This window comes from Natrix helvetica, assembly GCF_964273705.1.
Source record: "Natrix helvetica genome assembly, chromosome: 2".
Taxonomy (NCBI): Eukaryota; Metazoa; Chordata; class Lepidosauria; order Squamata; family Natricidae; genus Natrix; species Natrix helvetica.
In genome coordinates, this window is record NC_138552.1 from 262,563,606 (window position 1) to 262,577,834 (window position 14,229).

Below are 14,229 nucleotides of genomic sequence, written 5' to 3' on the forward strand. Positions count from 1 at the left end.
AAGTGTTTCCTGGACCATTTAAAGCTACTCTGGCTGGCTCATGTGACCTGCCTGACATCAGAGATGGGGCTTTTAAGAATGTAGCCACCTTGTCAATGGAAAAGAGGTCACTAATAGCCTGCTTTGGGCCTTCAAAAGGGTCACGTTTGGATTTCTAGTCCTGTACAAAGGAAGAAAAAAAGAGTGGAAGACAGGCTGAGAAAGGGTGAGAAGGAGATGGGGGTAATTATCATTCTCTCCCCCCAATCTTCTTTCAAGGCTCAGAGTTATACTCCCATGTCACTTTGTTAATGTGCTTGCATCCAGAGAGAGACATAATGCTCCTCTCAGCCCTGTTTATTAGCAAGATCCATTTGTGTAAAGCCCTTCTCTTTCATGCCATAATGTGAATGTGCTTTGATAGCAAATAATTACTCTAGTCCTTTTGACATGGAGGATCCACAGGCTGCCCTAGTTAAGCCAGTAATTAGCTTGTCCTCCTTTTTTTATTATTATTGAGAAACTACAAATTATCCTTGTATGAGTACTGGCCATTCCTTCCTTCCCTCCCTCCCCTTCCCTTTTTCTTCTGTTCTGCTTTTTTTTCTCCTTTCTCTTTCTTTCTCTCTCTCTCCCCTGTATCTCTTAGCACTATGGATAAGCAGAATGCAGCTGCACTCGAACAAGATAAAGCTGTTCCATCAAGATGATGAACAATTTGGATGAAGAGGCTTCGCAATGAAGACAAAAGCTGAAGAAGTGAAGCTGATACAACCCGGGACAGCTAAAGAATGCAGCAGTCTGTAGATGAATAGCCCTCATTTGTGAATATACAGATTTTCCATGATGAATAAAAACGGAGTGTAGGTCACAATAAATAAACTTTTTTTTCCCCTCTTCTTCCCCCACCCTTCCACCCGCTCTTTAAATAATAATTCAGGTTCCCGGCACCAAGCAGCTGTAAATTGAAGGTTGTGCTTAGTTTTTGTAACTCTCACAGGGAATAATTAAGCTAAGCTCATATTGTTTGATATATTAGGGTAATGATGAGCCAGTATAATCTAGCATGTTTGTTATTTTGGCGTGTGTACATGTTTTCCCATTAGCGTTGTGGTTCTTTTAAGATTACACAGAAACTGTAGGACAGTATTTTGGAAAACAGCTTGGACTGTGAGTGGTGAAATTATCAGAATATTTAATTAAAGAAAGAACCTGTATTTCAGTGGGACAGTACCAAGGTAAAAATATTCCCATTATCTGGTATTTCCTGACGTCAGTTCAAACCTGCTGATCGTTTCCTCATTGGTAGAAGATAATTAGAGTGGAATATCTTCAATTGAGTCTATCATTAACCTCCTGAAACTTCAGTGTCAGTATATCTTGGCAACATTCTGGGAGAAAAAAGAGAGAGAGTAGAGCACTTTTTTCCTCAGCATGTTTCCAAAGATCAATGTGGAAAATAGAATGTCTGAAATCTATAGTTCAGGTAATTTCTTCTTTCAAAATACTATGAATTCATTATTTTCTGGTATGTGTGTGTTTTCAAAAAAGCATCCGGCTGATCTTTATTTTCTTTGGCCTGGTGTTCATCACAGATTGATTCATTGTTCCTAGTCTGGATTCTGAAATATAGAATAAGTTCAGGCTCGTCCAATCCAGAATTTACAGTGAGCTTTGTGGAAATTGTTATTATGTGGCAGAGTCCTTTGTGCTTAAAAAAATAAATTCCTTAAACTCTAAATGCATATAAACAAGATTTTCCTGTTAGTTGGTTTGATGTTTTGAATCCTTACTAAATCACCATAGGCGGACCAGCTTTCCAATGTGGAATGATCTTCAAAGATCTGGAATGTTTCTCTTCTTACCCTCTTTTCATTCAAATATATCAGATTGTGCATTACGGTGTATAGTGTCATGGTACCTCTTCCCCATTCTTGGAATTGGCCAAGTTTTACCTTATTTCTATTGAAAGTGAGATTGATTGTCTCATTCTGCACATAATGAATGACACTCTTAGTAAAGAGATAATTCAATTATAGTTAATGGCAGAAAATCCTTCTACAATTCTGTTTATGTGTTTGGGTAATTATTATTATCATCATTTTTATTATGATCAAATCTACTTGCTGCATCTTGCAGTTCTAGGTGACTCTGAACGGCTTCTTAAGATATTATTTTTATGATGTTTTACAAATTCATTATAATATGGTTTTCAGTTATACAGCCATTAAGATAGTATATAAAATAAATATTAAAGTACTTTTGTACTATCCATCCAGTTAGAAACAGGTCAACAAAACTTGAGCATGTAATAAAGTAAATCAACATTAGCTTCTAATTGCAAACTATCAAAGGTTAAGCAGAACAGCAATGTTATTATTGCCCAGTGGAAGATGAGCAATGAAAGGGGCAGGGGCTAATTCAACCTCCCTAAGAAGGGAGTCACGTAATTGAGTTTGTTATCAAAGCAATGGCTAGACCCTCTATTTCCACTAATAAGGCCTTAAGTTAAAAAAAATTAGATACTGCACATTCACATTCATGCATGTACATGGTTTTCTTGTTTGTCATATGCATTTATTGACAGAAATTCCAGGAACCTGGGCAGAGGTGGGATGTGTACCCAGGAAACTAGTTGGTGTGTGTCTGTGTCTGTGTGTTTGTGTGTTCTAGAACAGCATATGGAGACTGTCCAGGAGACCTTTCCCAGATAGCTCATCAGATACCACTGTACCTGGAGCAAGGTGACCTGGCATCAGTCATTCAGTCAATTGTTGGGAGGGCTGAAGATAGGTATTGACAGCCTATCAATCATATCCTTGCAATGGCATCTGTAAAAATGAACATTTCTTGCAATGACACATCACATCTGCACCTTGAAATAACTGTTCTTCTCAGTAGGGAATCACCATTACAACATACCTTTTCTTCCTTGTTCTAATGTTTCCTTGACCATGAGGCCATGAGTATCTTCTATGCCATTCCATAAGGCCAGGCTTGGCAAGGCTATCTCTTAGAATGAAAGCCAATTTCCTGTTGCCTACTGAGATATTTTACATAGCTGCTTTGCCTTCAGCCTTTCCTGGAAACAACTGCTTCATATTCCAGCTCATATCTCTTGTTCTTGTTCTTTTGTTTGAGACCCTTTGACAACCTGACTACTACCTGATTTAGTATTCTGTGACTATTGGGCCGTGTTTGGACTACTCTTTTTCTTCTTGGATTGTAATTGGCACTTTTCAGGCATGCATTCTTCACTAGGTGTTTGGATTATGATCTTGTCTGCTGTTATCTGCCTAAATACCTCAACTTCTGACTAACTCTGTCTGCTTGCGTGCCTGCAACCTTGAAACAGAACACCTGGAATATGAACTCTTACGGTCACAAATAGCTTATTCACAATGAAGAAAATATGCAAAGGGTGACATTCCAGGTGTAGCTTCATTGTTCCTTGTCTTCTATTCATTTTGCAAGCCCTTCAACTTGAATGGATTTGTGATGATGTGGGGGGAAATAGAGGATTTATTAAGTCTCTTTTCACTCAGTGACATCACAGAAATAACCAGCATGTTCACATTAAAGAAATAATCAGTAGCCGGAGAAGAACTTAGTTGTACACTACTTCCCCTAAATGGCGGCCTTTTAATTTCTATAGCCTGGCCCACCTGAAGGTAGCCATCTCTGAAAAAGAAGTGATATCATCAAACATATAATTATCTAACTAGAATTCATTCTTGACCTAACCCCTAAATAGTAAATCTTAATATCTGTCTGTTCCAAAGCCGGAGAGTCTCAATTAGCATCCAGTTTTCTTGAAATTCTCTTATTAGATGCTCGTTAGATGCTTAAGAAGTAAGAGTGTAAGATACACTGCCATAGCAAAATAGCATGGCCATCCCATTCAAGCATTTAATTTCCAATGATAGCAAACCAGATTGTTCTAGAAAGGTTCCAAGCAAAGAGAGCTGGAGGTGATCAATTCCTATTTCACTCCTACTGATACAGCACAGCATTGGGTATACAAAGAGTCTATCACATGGCATCAAATGCTTTATTTAAGCATGAATAATCTGTCACTCATAGGTCACATGCAGTCATTTACCTATGCTCAGCACGAAGAATTGGAAATTTACATTAATTTAATGTATTCAATTCAGTATGGCTGCCCATTCCAGAAGAGTCTGGACTGAAGCATACTACAATCTTAATGATTCTTTAACATTAAAAAAAAACCTTTGCATTTATTTATTTTTTCAAGGGTTTTTTTGTTACTTGTTCCCTCTGCATTGCCTGCTGTGTCCATTTGAGCATTCATCTATTGGAAAGTTGTCCAACTCTGTTTATATATTTGGAAAAACATTCAGTTCAAAATCCCTTTCAAGTAATTCTATGTTTGATTGATTTGATTTGATTTTGAGATAACCCTGCAAAATCCAAATTTCAAAGACCTATTCCTCTTGCTGTTTCTTTGCAGGTTAAACCTGGGTAACAAGGCCATCTTTATGTTTTTCACCCTGTTTTTGGCAAAGAAATGTTGAGTGAAACAATTTTCACTCAAAACTTTGCAGAGCAAAGTTTCATTTATCCTGTACATGTGTCTGATAGAGTTTGCATCTCCACTATGCTCCACATTTAGTTCAATTGCTTTGGGACATTGCACTGCAAAATTGTAAGCTTTTAAAAAAAATGAATATGGAAAACATATGAAAATATGTCTGCCCACACCATAAAAAAAGATAAGAATCTTCCTGGATCTATCCACTATCCCATGTTACACAGTGCACAACCAGATATATCACAAGGATGGAGATTTTTCTACTGTTGTTACACATACCAAATGGTATTTAAAATATGCTGTCAATAACCGCGAAGTTCAGTGTCCTCTCTGAATTTTCTAAAATGTCCACATAAATAAGGACAAAAGATAATAGTAATAGCACTTAAACTCATATATCGCTTCATGGTGCTTTATAGCCCCCTCTAAGAGTCAGCATATTGCCCCCAACAATGTGGGTCCTCATTCTACCGACCTCAGAAGGATAGAAGCTTGAGTCAACCTTGAGCCTGGTGAGATTCGAACTGCCAAACTGCTGTCAGCCAGTGATCAGCAGAAGTAGTCTGCAGTACTGCACTCTAACCACTGCAACACCGCTGCTTATTAATTAGAATGTTCTCAGATGAAATGTCTGCAAGTAAAGGATGCTTAAATCAGGGTGTGACAAAAGAGTTTGAAGGAACTTTTAACTAACATGAGAGCAAAACAAAGTTTCATTTCATTTCGTACATAAGAAAGAAGAGCATTAAACTATTATGAGTTCCTTTCTTCTTTGGACTTAAATTATTAGCAAAGTGCATATACCCATAGAAGAACCAAATCTACTTGAAACTTTTCCATTTTCAGTACTAAAATGAGTAGCTTGATATACAGTGCTGAATAATAGGTCTTTTAAATAAAATTATTAGAAGAATATATCAGCAATTTGATCTGAAATCCTAGACTAGTATCACACAATGGATATTTAACATTCACTATAAAATGTGTGAATGATAAGACAATACAATATATATGTTGCATTCAAAGAAAGGGGTTCTTTTTGTTTTTAATATAAGTGTTTTATGATGTACTCATATATCATTTTCAGCCCAAATGCTAAACAAAACTATCTTTTTTTCCTCTCTGAAAGAAACATAATGATAGATTTTCATTATACTGTGTGATTCTTGTGAGCTAATTTTTCAGCCCAAACTTTTGTGTCATTCATTTGTGGCAATGAAAAGGTCCCAGTATATCTGATTTCTTATTGTAAATAATGTTTGTGAAATAGCAGAAATAAATCAAACTGTACCACAATATTTTACCCATTCATTGCTTTTTTCTCACCAGAAAAACAGGGAAACAGAAATGGGAGGGGGTGAGGGGACAGATTTAAAACTAAATGATAAAAAAAGAAAATAGGCAGCTACATCTTTCATGAAATGTGCAGACTGAGTTTCTTTAATTCTACTGGACATTAAGCCATCTTCTTACAAAAACGTATGTATTCATTGTTGCTATAATTTAGTACATATCTACTCACCACCACTTTTCATTTTGCATAAAACCTCAAACTAGATGCCTTTGTGTATTGTGAGGAAGGTACTACCATTTCTACTTTGCAGAAAATAACAGTAAATATGTGTAGAACATTCTGCAAAATAGCCTTAAAGGGGAGGGTGGGGAAATGAGAGCAAGAGTTTGATTTTTCTCTGAAAGGTACCTTTCAAGAAATCCTGTAGAACTGACAGTAAAGGAAAGTTCCCCATTCATCTCATTTGGGAGTTAAGCTCAATGTTTCAACTCTCAGGTGAGGACTCAGCATGTGCCTTGGAAGTCTCTCATCCTCAGGATATTACTTGAACAAATCACTCTAAGTATAAGGCAGAAATGAACCAACTTCTCATAGTTGTTCTCTGAAGCTCATCTAGATATCTTTGAAAAAAATGAAGTTTTGAGTAAATCCAAGGATTTAAAAGGAATTTATGAAAATCAGAAAAGATACTATGGGGACTAAACCTCAAAATTTAAAAAAAAACATGTTCCCCAATCCTTTATCTATCTCGTAATTGGATCTATGATGAACTAAACTGATTTGGCTCTATCATAATGAATGGGGATAATAGTTAGAGATTGGGTCACTTTTTGGGAGTAATTGACATTGGCTTTCAAATCTGTATAATCATTGGTTGGGAAAAAATAGTAAAGCATTTATCCAAAGTTAAGCCATGAAATTCTTCTCTTGCTTTAATTAAATTATATAGAAGTGAAAATTAAAGTCATTCTATATAACAATTGGTTTATCAAATGAAGCTTAAGATGGAAAAATGAGGATGCTTTAAATGATCAATTGGAGCATGTTTTTATGAACTCTGTGATTCTGTTCCAAAACTAGCTCTGAAGAATATTTAAAGTGGAATTGAAACATCTGTCTTCTCAATTGGTTGGAATGCAAACTGTCCATCTTCAAAATCCTTCCAAAACATTTTAAGCAAACCCAGTAACAAAAGAGAAAACAGGAGACATCCACAACATATAATGTAAAGTTAGTTACAGGCTCTATGTGGGACAATCAGGTAGAAAACTGACAGACTGCATCCAAAAAACCAATCTGTGGTCAAAAGGCATGATTAAAAAAAATTAATCTCATAATATATGAATAGAGTCAGCCACTGTTTCAACTGGCAAACAACATTTTAGATCAGGCCAAATTGAAAAATGTTAGGGAATTTTTGGATGCCTGGCATTCTGACAAATAAGCCATCAGTAGACACATGGAGATAAATTCTATTTACATAACATTTAAAAGACACAATTAAAATTCTAGAAAGGGATGAAACAACCTAGAATACATCCCTTCAGGATCCAATATCCAGATAATCAAGAAACAATATTCTAATCAAGGAATGATAGGATGACGCCATACCTCCATTAAGACTGGATGCACAAGATTCCTTAAACAGTCAAAAAAACACATTCTCTAGGAGGCAGGGCTTGATGTCGCTACGACATGACATACAATCTTGGGCCTCCAGAATTGCTGTTGATATCTCTATTGCTGGATGATCCTTTTTGGATCTAAACCGTTCCGAAGGAACGGCTGATCTCAGGGGCATCACAAAGCCTCTGATCGATCCAGGAAAAGCTCTTTTTGCCAGCTACAAGAGAAGCAGCCATGGCTGCAGAAGGTTGGGACAGGCCCCTGAAATGGAAGGAGAACAGGAGAGACAGTGTGTCAAAATGGTGAGAAAAATATTTATAATTAGAGAAGAGAAAACCCCAAAGACTTAGAGTTAAAATAAAATTGAAGACAGAAGAAAGAAAGCGGCAAATTAACCCTGGTTTAAAACTATTGTGTTATCTTTTCCACTTTAATTTTGTTTGTTTTCTATGGATGGACTTTTTACAAATGCCTCTTACTTTTAAACTGGACTAGTCTTTTTTTTCCTTCTTCCCCTATACTTTCCCCAATTTTTGTATTCATGGATTAAAAGTTTCTTTCCTTGCAAGGCTCAGCTGGATCGTAATCTTTAAACATTTTTTTCTCTTCCGGATTTCGGAGCTTAGAAAGAGAGGCAAAAATAGAGGGAAAAGATGTAGCACTGCCATCTAGAGGCTAGAGGCTTGGCAACATCTGATATTCCAAAGCTATTGGCTTTGTTTACTGAAAGGGTCAGTGGAAAATGTTTTGTTTATACTGGTGTTCCTTTGAAGGAAAGAGAACGCTTTGACCTGAAAATCTTCACTGAATTTGTTTGAAACCTAGCAAAAGCCTTGGGTGTTTTAGTGGCATTGTTTATAACCTGGAAAAATGGTGCAATATGACTAAGAAAAGGAACTAACATTGCAAATAATTATGGTAGAAATTCAAAAAGTCTTAATAATCACAGAGAGAATTGAAAAGACTTGAAATTATAGATCAAAATACAGAAAGTACGGAGGGAAGAGTTTAGAATACTTAGGAAATAATAATGAAATTTGAGGACAGAGTTAAAAAAACCACAGAGACATATGAAAGTGATAAAAAATTGTTGACAATGACAGAAAATCGAGAGTGGAGGGAAATGATAAGTGTGAAATACAGAAAGTAGAGATTGATGAACTGGAACTCTATCTCAGATGTCAAAACATAGATGAAGAAAGGGGAGAAAATTTGGTGGAAATAATGAGAGTAATTTCGGCAGAAGCACCAGTGATAACAAAAGTCAAGCTGATGAAAGGAACAGATGGAGGGTTTCGAATCCTTATATGATATGCAATGAACAACAAGTTGTCAAGAGAAGTCCACATAAGACTTATCAAGAAAACACTTAGAATACAGATTCTACAAATGGCAAGAGATATTGGACTGCACTATTTCTGGAAGGATACAGGATGATGAAATGAAATGTCACAATAAAATTTAGTTAAATGTAGTTAAACTTTGAGCACTATGTATAAGACAAAGTAATAATAGCTATAGTCAAATAAATGATCAATAATGATAATAAAGCATTTATATATACTAGATTGATAATATGAAATTTTATACAAACTGTAAGTGAGGATGATGGAGATGATATTGAAAAGCCTTTTTATAAAAGATAAATAATTCTATATAGAATAGAATATAAAGATGTAATATCATTGGATGATTTCAGGATGATGTAATGAAACGCCATAATATAAATTTGCTTCAAATTTAATATGCCTCATATAAAAAGGATATAATAATAGCTATGCTTAATGGATGTTTAACAATTATAACAATTTGTATACATGTATATTAGATTGACAATATTAATGGAAAAAACATGGAATAGAAAATTATTAGAGAATGTTATCAATGCTAAAATAATAGAATGATTTAGAATATAATATAAAAAATTCTTTATTATTTGATATATTGAAGATGATATAATGAATCATTATAATATAAATGGATACATATTTAGAATACCTTGTTTAAAATGGAGGAACAATAGCAATAATCAAACAAATGAAGTATAATAATAATGAGTACAAAATATTTGATTGACAATATGTGATTTTTGATAAAGCTCAAATGATGACTATGGAAAGGATGCAGAAAGACCTTGTAACCAATCAACACACTGTATGCTGTTGAAGAGGTTTTTATGTTATATGTTTTGTGTGTTTGTGTTTGTTTCAAAAAAAAACCACATTCTCTGGACAAGTAATTAAATAATTTCAAGAAAATAATGAAACTCAAAGAGCACAAAAACCCAAATAAATAATTAAATATTTGAATGAATAATTTAATAATTTGACAAGTTGTTAAATTGTTATTTATAATATTTTGATTATATTGTGTTTTTAGTTTCATGGTACTATATTACAAGCGTCCCCCACCCCCAGGCCACAGCCCATTACCCGGACTTGAATCTTTTGGAACTGGAAGTGGCGGGCGAGCACATGTATATTCCCACTCACGTGAGCAATGGGTAAGTGTAAGTACAGTATATGTACCATTTGCGCAAGGGGTGGGTGTAAGCAAATGAAGATGAATGTGAGCACTGCTTGCCCGCTCCCTGCGCAGAACCATCTTCTTTTCACCACACCACCAGTCCACAAAGCCAAAAAGGTTTTGGGAACTCTGCTATACTATGTTGCTGTTATTTATACTGCTTGGAGACTTTGTAGACCAGGAGTGTCAAACTCAAGGCCCACAGGACAGATCCAGCCACGGGGTGCTTAAATCTGGCCTGTGGGGCCAGCCTGGAAATAACAAAGGACAGGCCTATGGTGCCTCTGGCAGCCAAAATGGGTCATGAGGGGGCCACATGTGTCCCTCCAACCTCACTTTTGGCCTGGATTTCCTCTGCAGCACCCTGCCAGCCAAAACAGGGCACAGGGAACATGAGCAACGTCCCATGGCCCGTTTTGGCCAGCAGGGTGCTGCAGGAGGCACACGTCCTGTCTCCCGCCCCCCGGGCCAGCTCACAGAGAAGAACTACAATGATGATCCGGCCCTCGAAGAAATCTAGTTTGACACCCCTTTTGTAGACTAAACTGGCCTATATATGAATACATTTATATTCTTAATTCCAATATCACCTGAACCAAATTTGTAACTTTGGAATCCATTGTGAATTAAATGAAATTTCCAAATTATTTTCTTATATGCTTTCAGTTCTTCTTGGTTACTGCCTGAACTTTTGTACTATAATGGAGTATCAAATGTATATGAACTATTTCTCAGGCATTCTATGTTGAAGAAAGGTTAGGATCACAGATAAAAAAAGTCCTATCCACAATTTAAAGTAGATGTTCCAAACATGGATCAGAGTGAATTTAGGATCCATATCCTGAAACCATGGAATCTGACCATGATTGCTATTTGTATTCTACTCAAATGGTCATAAATATTTCGGCAGTATGAATCAAAGAAAGTAATGAAACTTTGCTTTTCCTCTCCTCATTTTAGATATATTATGAGTTCACAAGAATAAGTTCATACAGAAGACTGCAATAGATTTTTCACTATATGTTGCAGGAAAAGAGACAGAACAACATTTTAGTAATTTATTTACATGCTTGTTTTGTCAAATTGCTGTACTTAGAAATGCCATTTACACATTACAAAAAAGAAGAAATAACTCACCAAGGAAGAGGATAAAAGAGGACACAGATTTTCAGAAAATGTTCTTATGCTAATTTGGATGTATATATATGTGTTTAGAAATAATTGGCATACTTTAAATAGAATTGAAATACATCTCTGGAACTCAGAAGATGTGTACATCTGCTCTGTCTGCTGTCCAATGCTAATTCTTGAAGTACAACATGAAATTAAAGTACAATCGTCTTTATTCTCTTTCTAGTTTGTTTTTGTTTTAACATTCATCTGGATTTGAACTGGACAACCTTTCAGATAAATTATACCTGTGATGGCAAACCTCTGGCCACAGGTGGTACACAGAGCCCCTTCTGTGAGTATGCCAGCCGTCGCCCCTGCCCAGCTCTACCACGTATGGCCCCATGCCTCCCACTGGTGATCTGGTCGCAGGGGGGCAGGGGGTATGCACAAGGGGGCACTTGGATTGCATTTTGGGGCCTCGTGCAGCACCCGTTTGCCCCATTTTGGCTTCCAGGATGGTGCAAGAGGCTTTACAGACCCAAAATGGGGCATGGGGGTTGAGCACAGTCTCAAAATGCAATGCGAGCGGGGAGATCCCCGCGCATGCACCTATTTTGGGCCTGGAACTTAGTCTCAAACACAGACTCCAGATCAGGAAAGTAAGTGTTGTAGCACTGAATTCCAGCTTCCTTGGATTCAAGATATCCATCCAAAAAAACAAGGCCACCGGAGAAGAGAAAATTATGCTTCATTTAGGCAGATTATTCATCAGGTTTACTTATATATTTGTTAGATTCATATCCCATTTTCTCAAGTAATTTAAGGTGGCTTTTTTTTACCATTAAATCCAACATTTCCCAGAATAGAATTTATATCTTAGGGGCACTCTGTGTTTGTAATTTGATCAAACTCTAGTTTGATCTCTCTGCACCATAATTTACTTATTTGTTTTCCTTTGTTATTTCTCTGTTGTGTTTATTAATAGCTGTAACTTATTCTTTAGTCTTCCATCAGGATATTGTATTAAAATTTCACAAAACACAATAAAAACATAAAACCACGTAATGCTGGTCAATGGATTTTGGCAAGTCCCTCACTGTTCAATGATGTAAATCTACTTGCAATGTTACAGGTTTTACCTGTATTCTGTTCTGTACAATTAAAAGTACAATCTACCTATTTCTTCAGAATTGGCCCTCAGTCTGCTTTTTTCTTCTGTGCTTTGCAGTAGCACAACTAGAAGGCTCCTATGAGCAGCTCATCACTAATCAGGGCTGTTAAATTAAAGTGCTCTAACTGTATTTTATGAGATTCATAATGTTCACGGGCAGAGGCACCTAGAGCTCCATTACTGACCTTCCCTGGTGAGCCTTCCTCAGTCTCAAATGTTTCTCTTTTATCCAATTGGCTGGAAACCAGGGCTTCTCTGACAGTTATTCCCTCTCTGTCACTTCCAGGCCTTAAGGATTTGTTTTAAGTCTCTCACCCACGTTATGATTTTAAAATTCCTGAGGTCCATTGTTAGAATGAAGCTGGGAATCTGAGATAATGCCAATTAACAAGCCAGGGCTCTAATGTACAGGTGGAATTCACAGCCCTTTCTCTGTGGAATACCTTCATAAGCAGATACTAGAATGTTGATGTATTTGAACTTCTGTGTCTTTAACTTCCACCTTGTGCACATATAAATAAGACTAGCCCATTGTTAGGTGAACACTTTATTACATTTGTATACTATTTTCTCTCTATGACAAAAATCAAGGCAATAAAAAATAACCAGAACTACAAAAAAAGGAAAAATCCTGTTAAATAGAAACAAAAACTTACAAGATCAAGCACCTTGTTTCCCAAACTGCACAATGGGACATCTCTTGGAAGGCCCAAACAAATGAGGAGAGCATACTCCATTCATAACTACCTATGCCTTAGACATCATCATAGTCATCATCAGGATTAGTAGCTACTTAGATTTCAACTTGCCCAATTCCCTTCCACCCAATGTGGATTGAGACCTATATAGCTTCAAAAATAGGAGACTTCAGATGATGCTGTGGAACTTTGGAATTATCTAGCAATAGACAACCAATTGACCTGTCTTCCTTCCTCCTTATCTGTAGAGTGGAAAAACAAGCTAGATTTGCCAAGAAAATGTTTATTCTGCAGTAGTTTGAGTTATCATCATATTTTGCCCAAGTACACAATCTGACGCTAGAATATAATACAGATTCCTCACCAAGACCTGGGGGTTTGCTCCTCAGAACACATAAAGTACCACAAAACTATACAGGTTACCTTAAAGCATTTAAGGTAAAGGTAAATGTTCCTTCATACATGTGTGCTAGTTGTTTCTGGCTCTAGGGGGCAATGCTCATCTCCATATCTAAGCCGAAAAGCCAGCGCTGTCCAAAAAACGTCTCCATGGTCATGTGGCCAGCATGTCTAAATGCCAAAGGCACATGGAACGCTGTTACCTTCCCGCCAAAGGTGGTTCCTATTTTTCTACTTGCATTTTTTACGTGCTTTCAAACTGCTAGGTTGACAGAAGCTGGGACAAGTAACAGGAGCTCACTCCGTTATGAAGTGCTAGGGATTCAAACCGCTGAACTTCCGACTTTCTGATCAACAAGCTCATTACTAAATTTAGTATTTAGTAAGGTTCAAAACTATTCTATATATGGGATTGTATTAATCCTACATTATATTAATTATCTTTAATTAATTTAATATATGTGTTATCTTGGAACCACCCCTATGGCAAAATAACTAAAAGAGTTAACTAAAAGTAAAGAGGCAAATAGAAAAGACGTGAAAACAGGAACTGATTTGACTAGTAGAAATCAGTCTTTTGTGCTATTCTGTGTAAAATTATCATGAGTGGTATGCCATATATCTATTTATCAATATCTCTACAGATTTTTCAACATTAGTTCTAGATAAGGCTATACTTCCCCAGACATAACTGTTGTGTAATTTCCAGGTTTCTTAAGTCCCGATGCTTAAAGAGTTGGAGTGTGACTAAGAGAAGATTTGCGTAAATTTATTTTATGTGTCTGTTGTGCCAATTTCTGGATTAAGAGACCCTGTTCTAATCATATATATACTTTAGTTACCTCTTATTTGGACTATTGCAATGTGT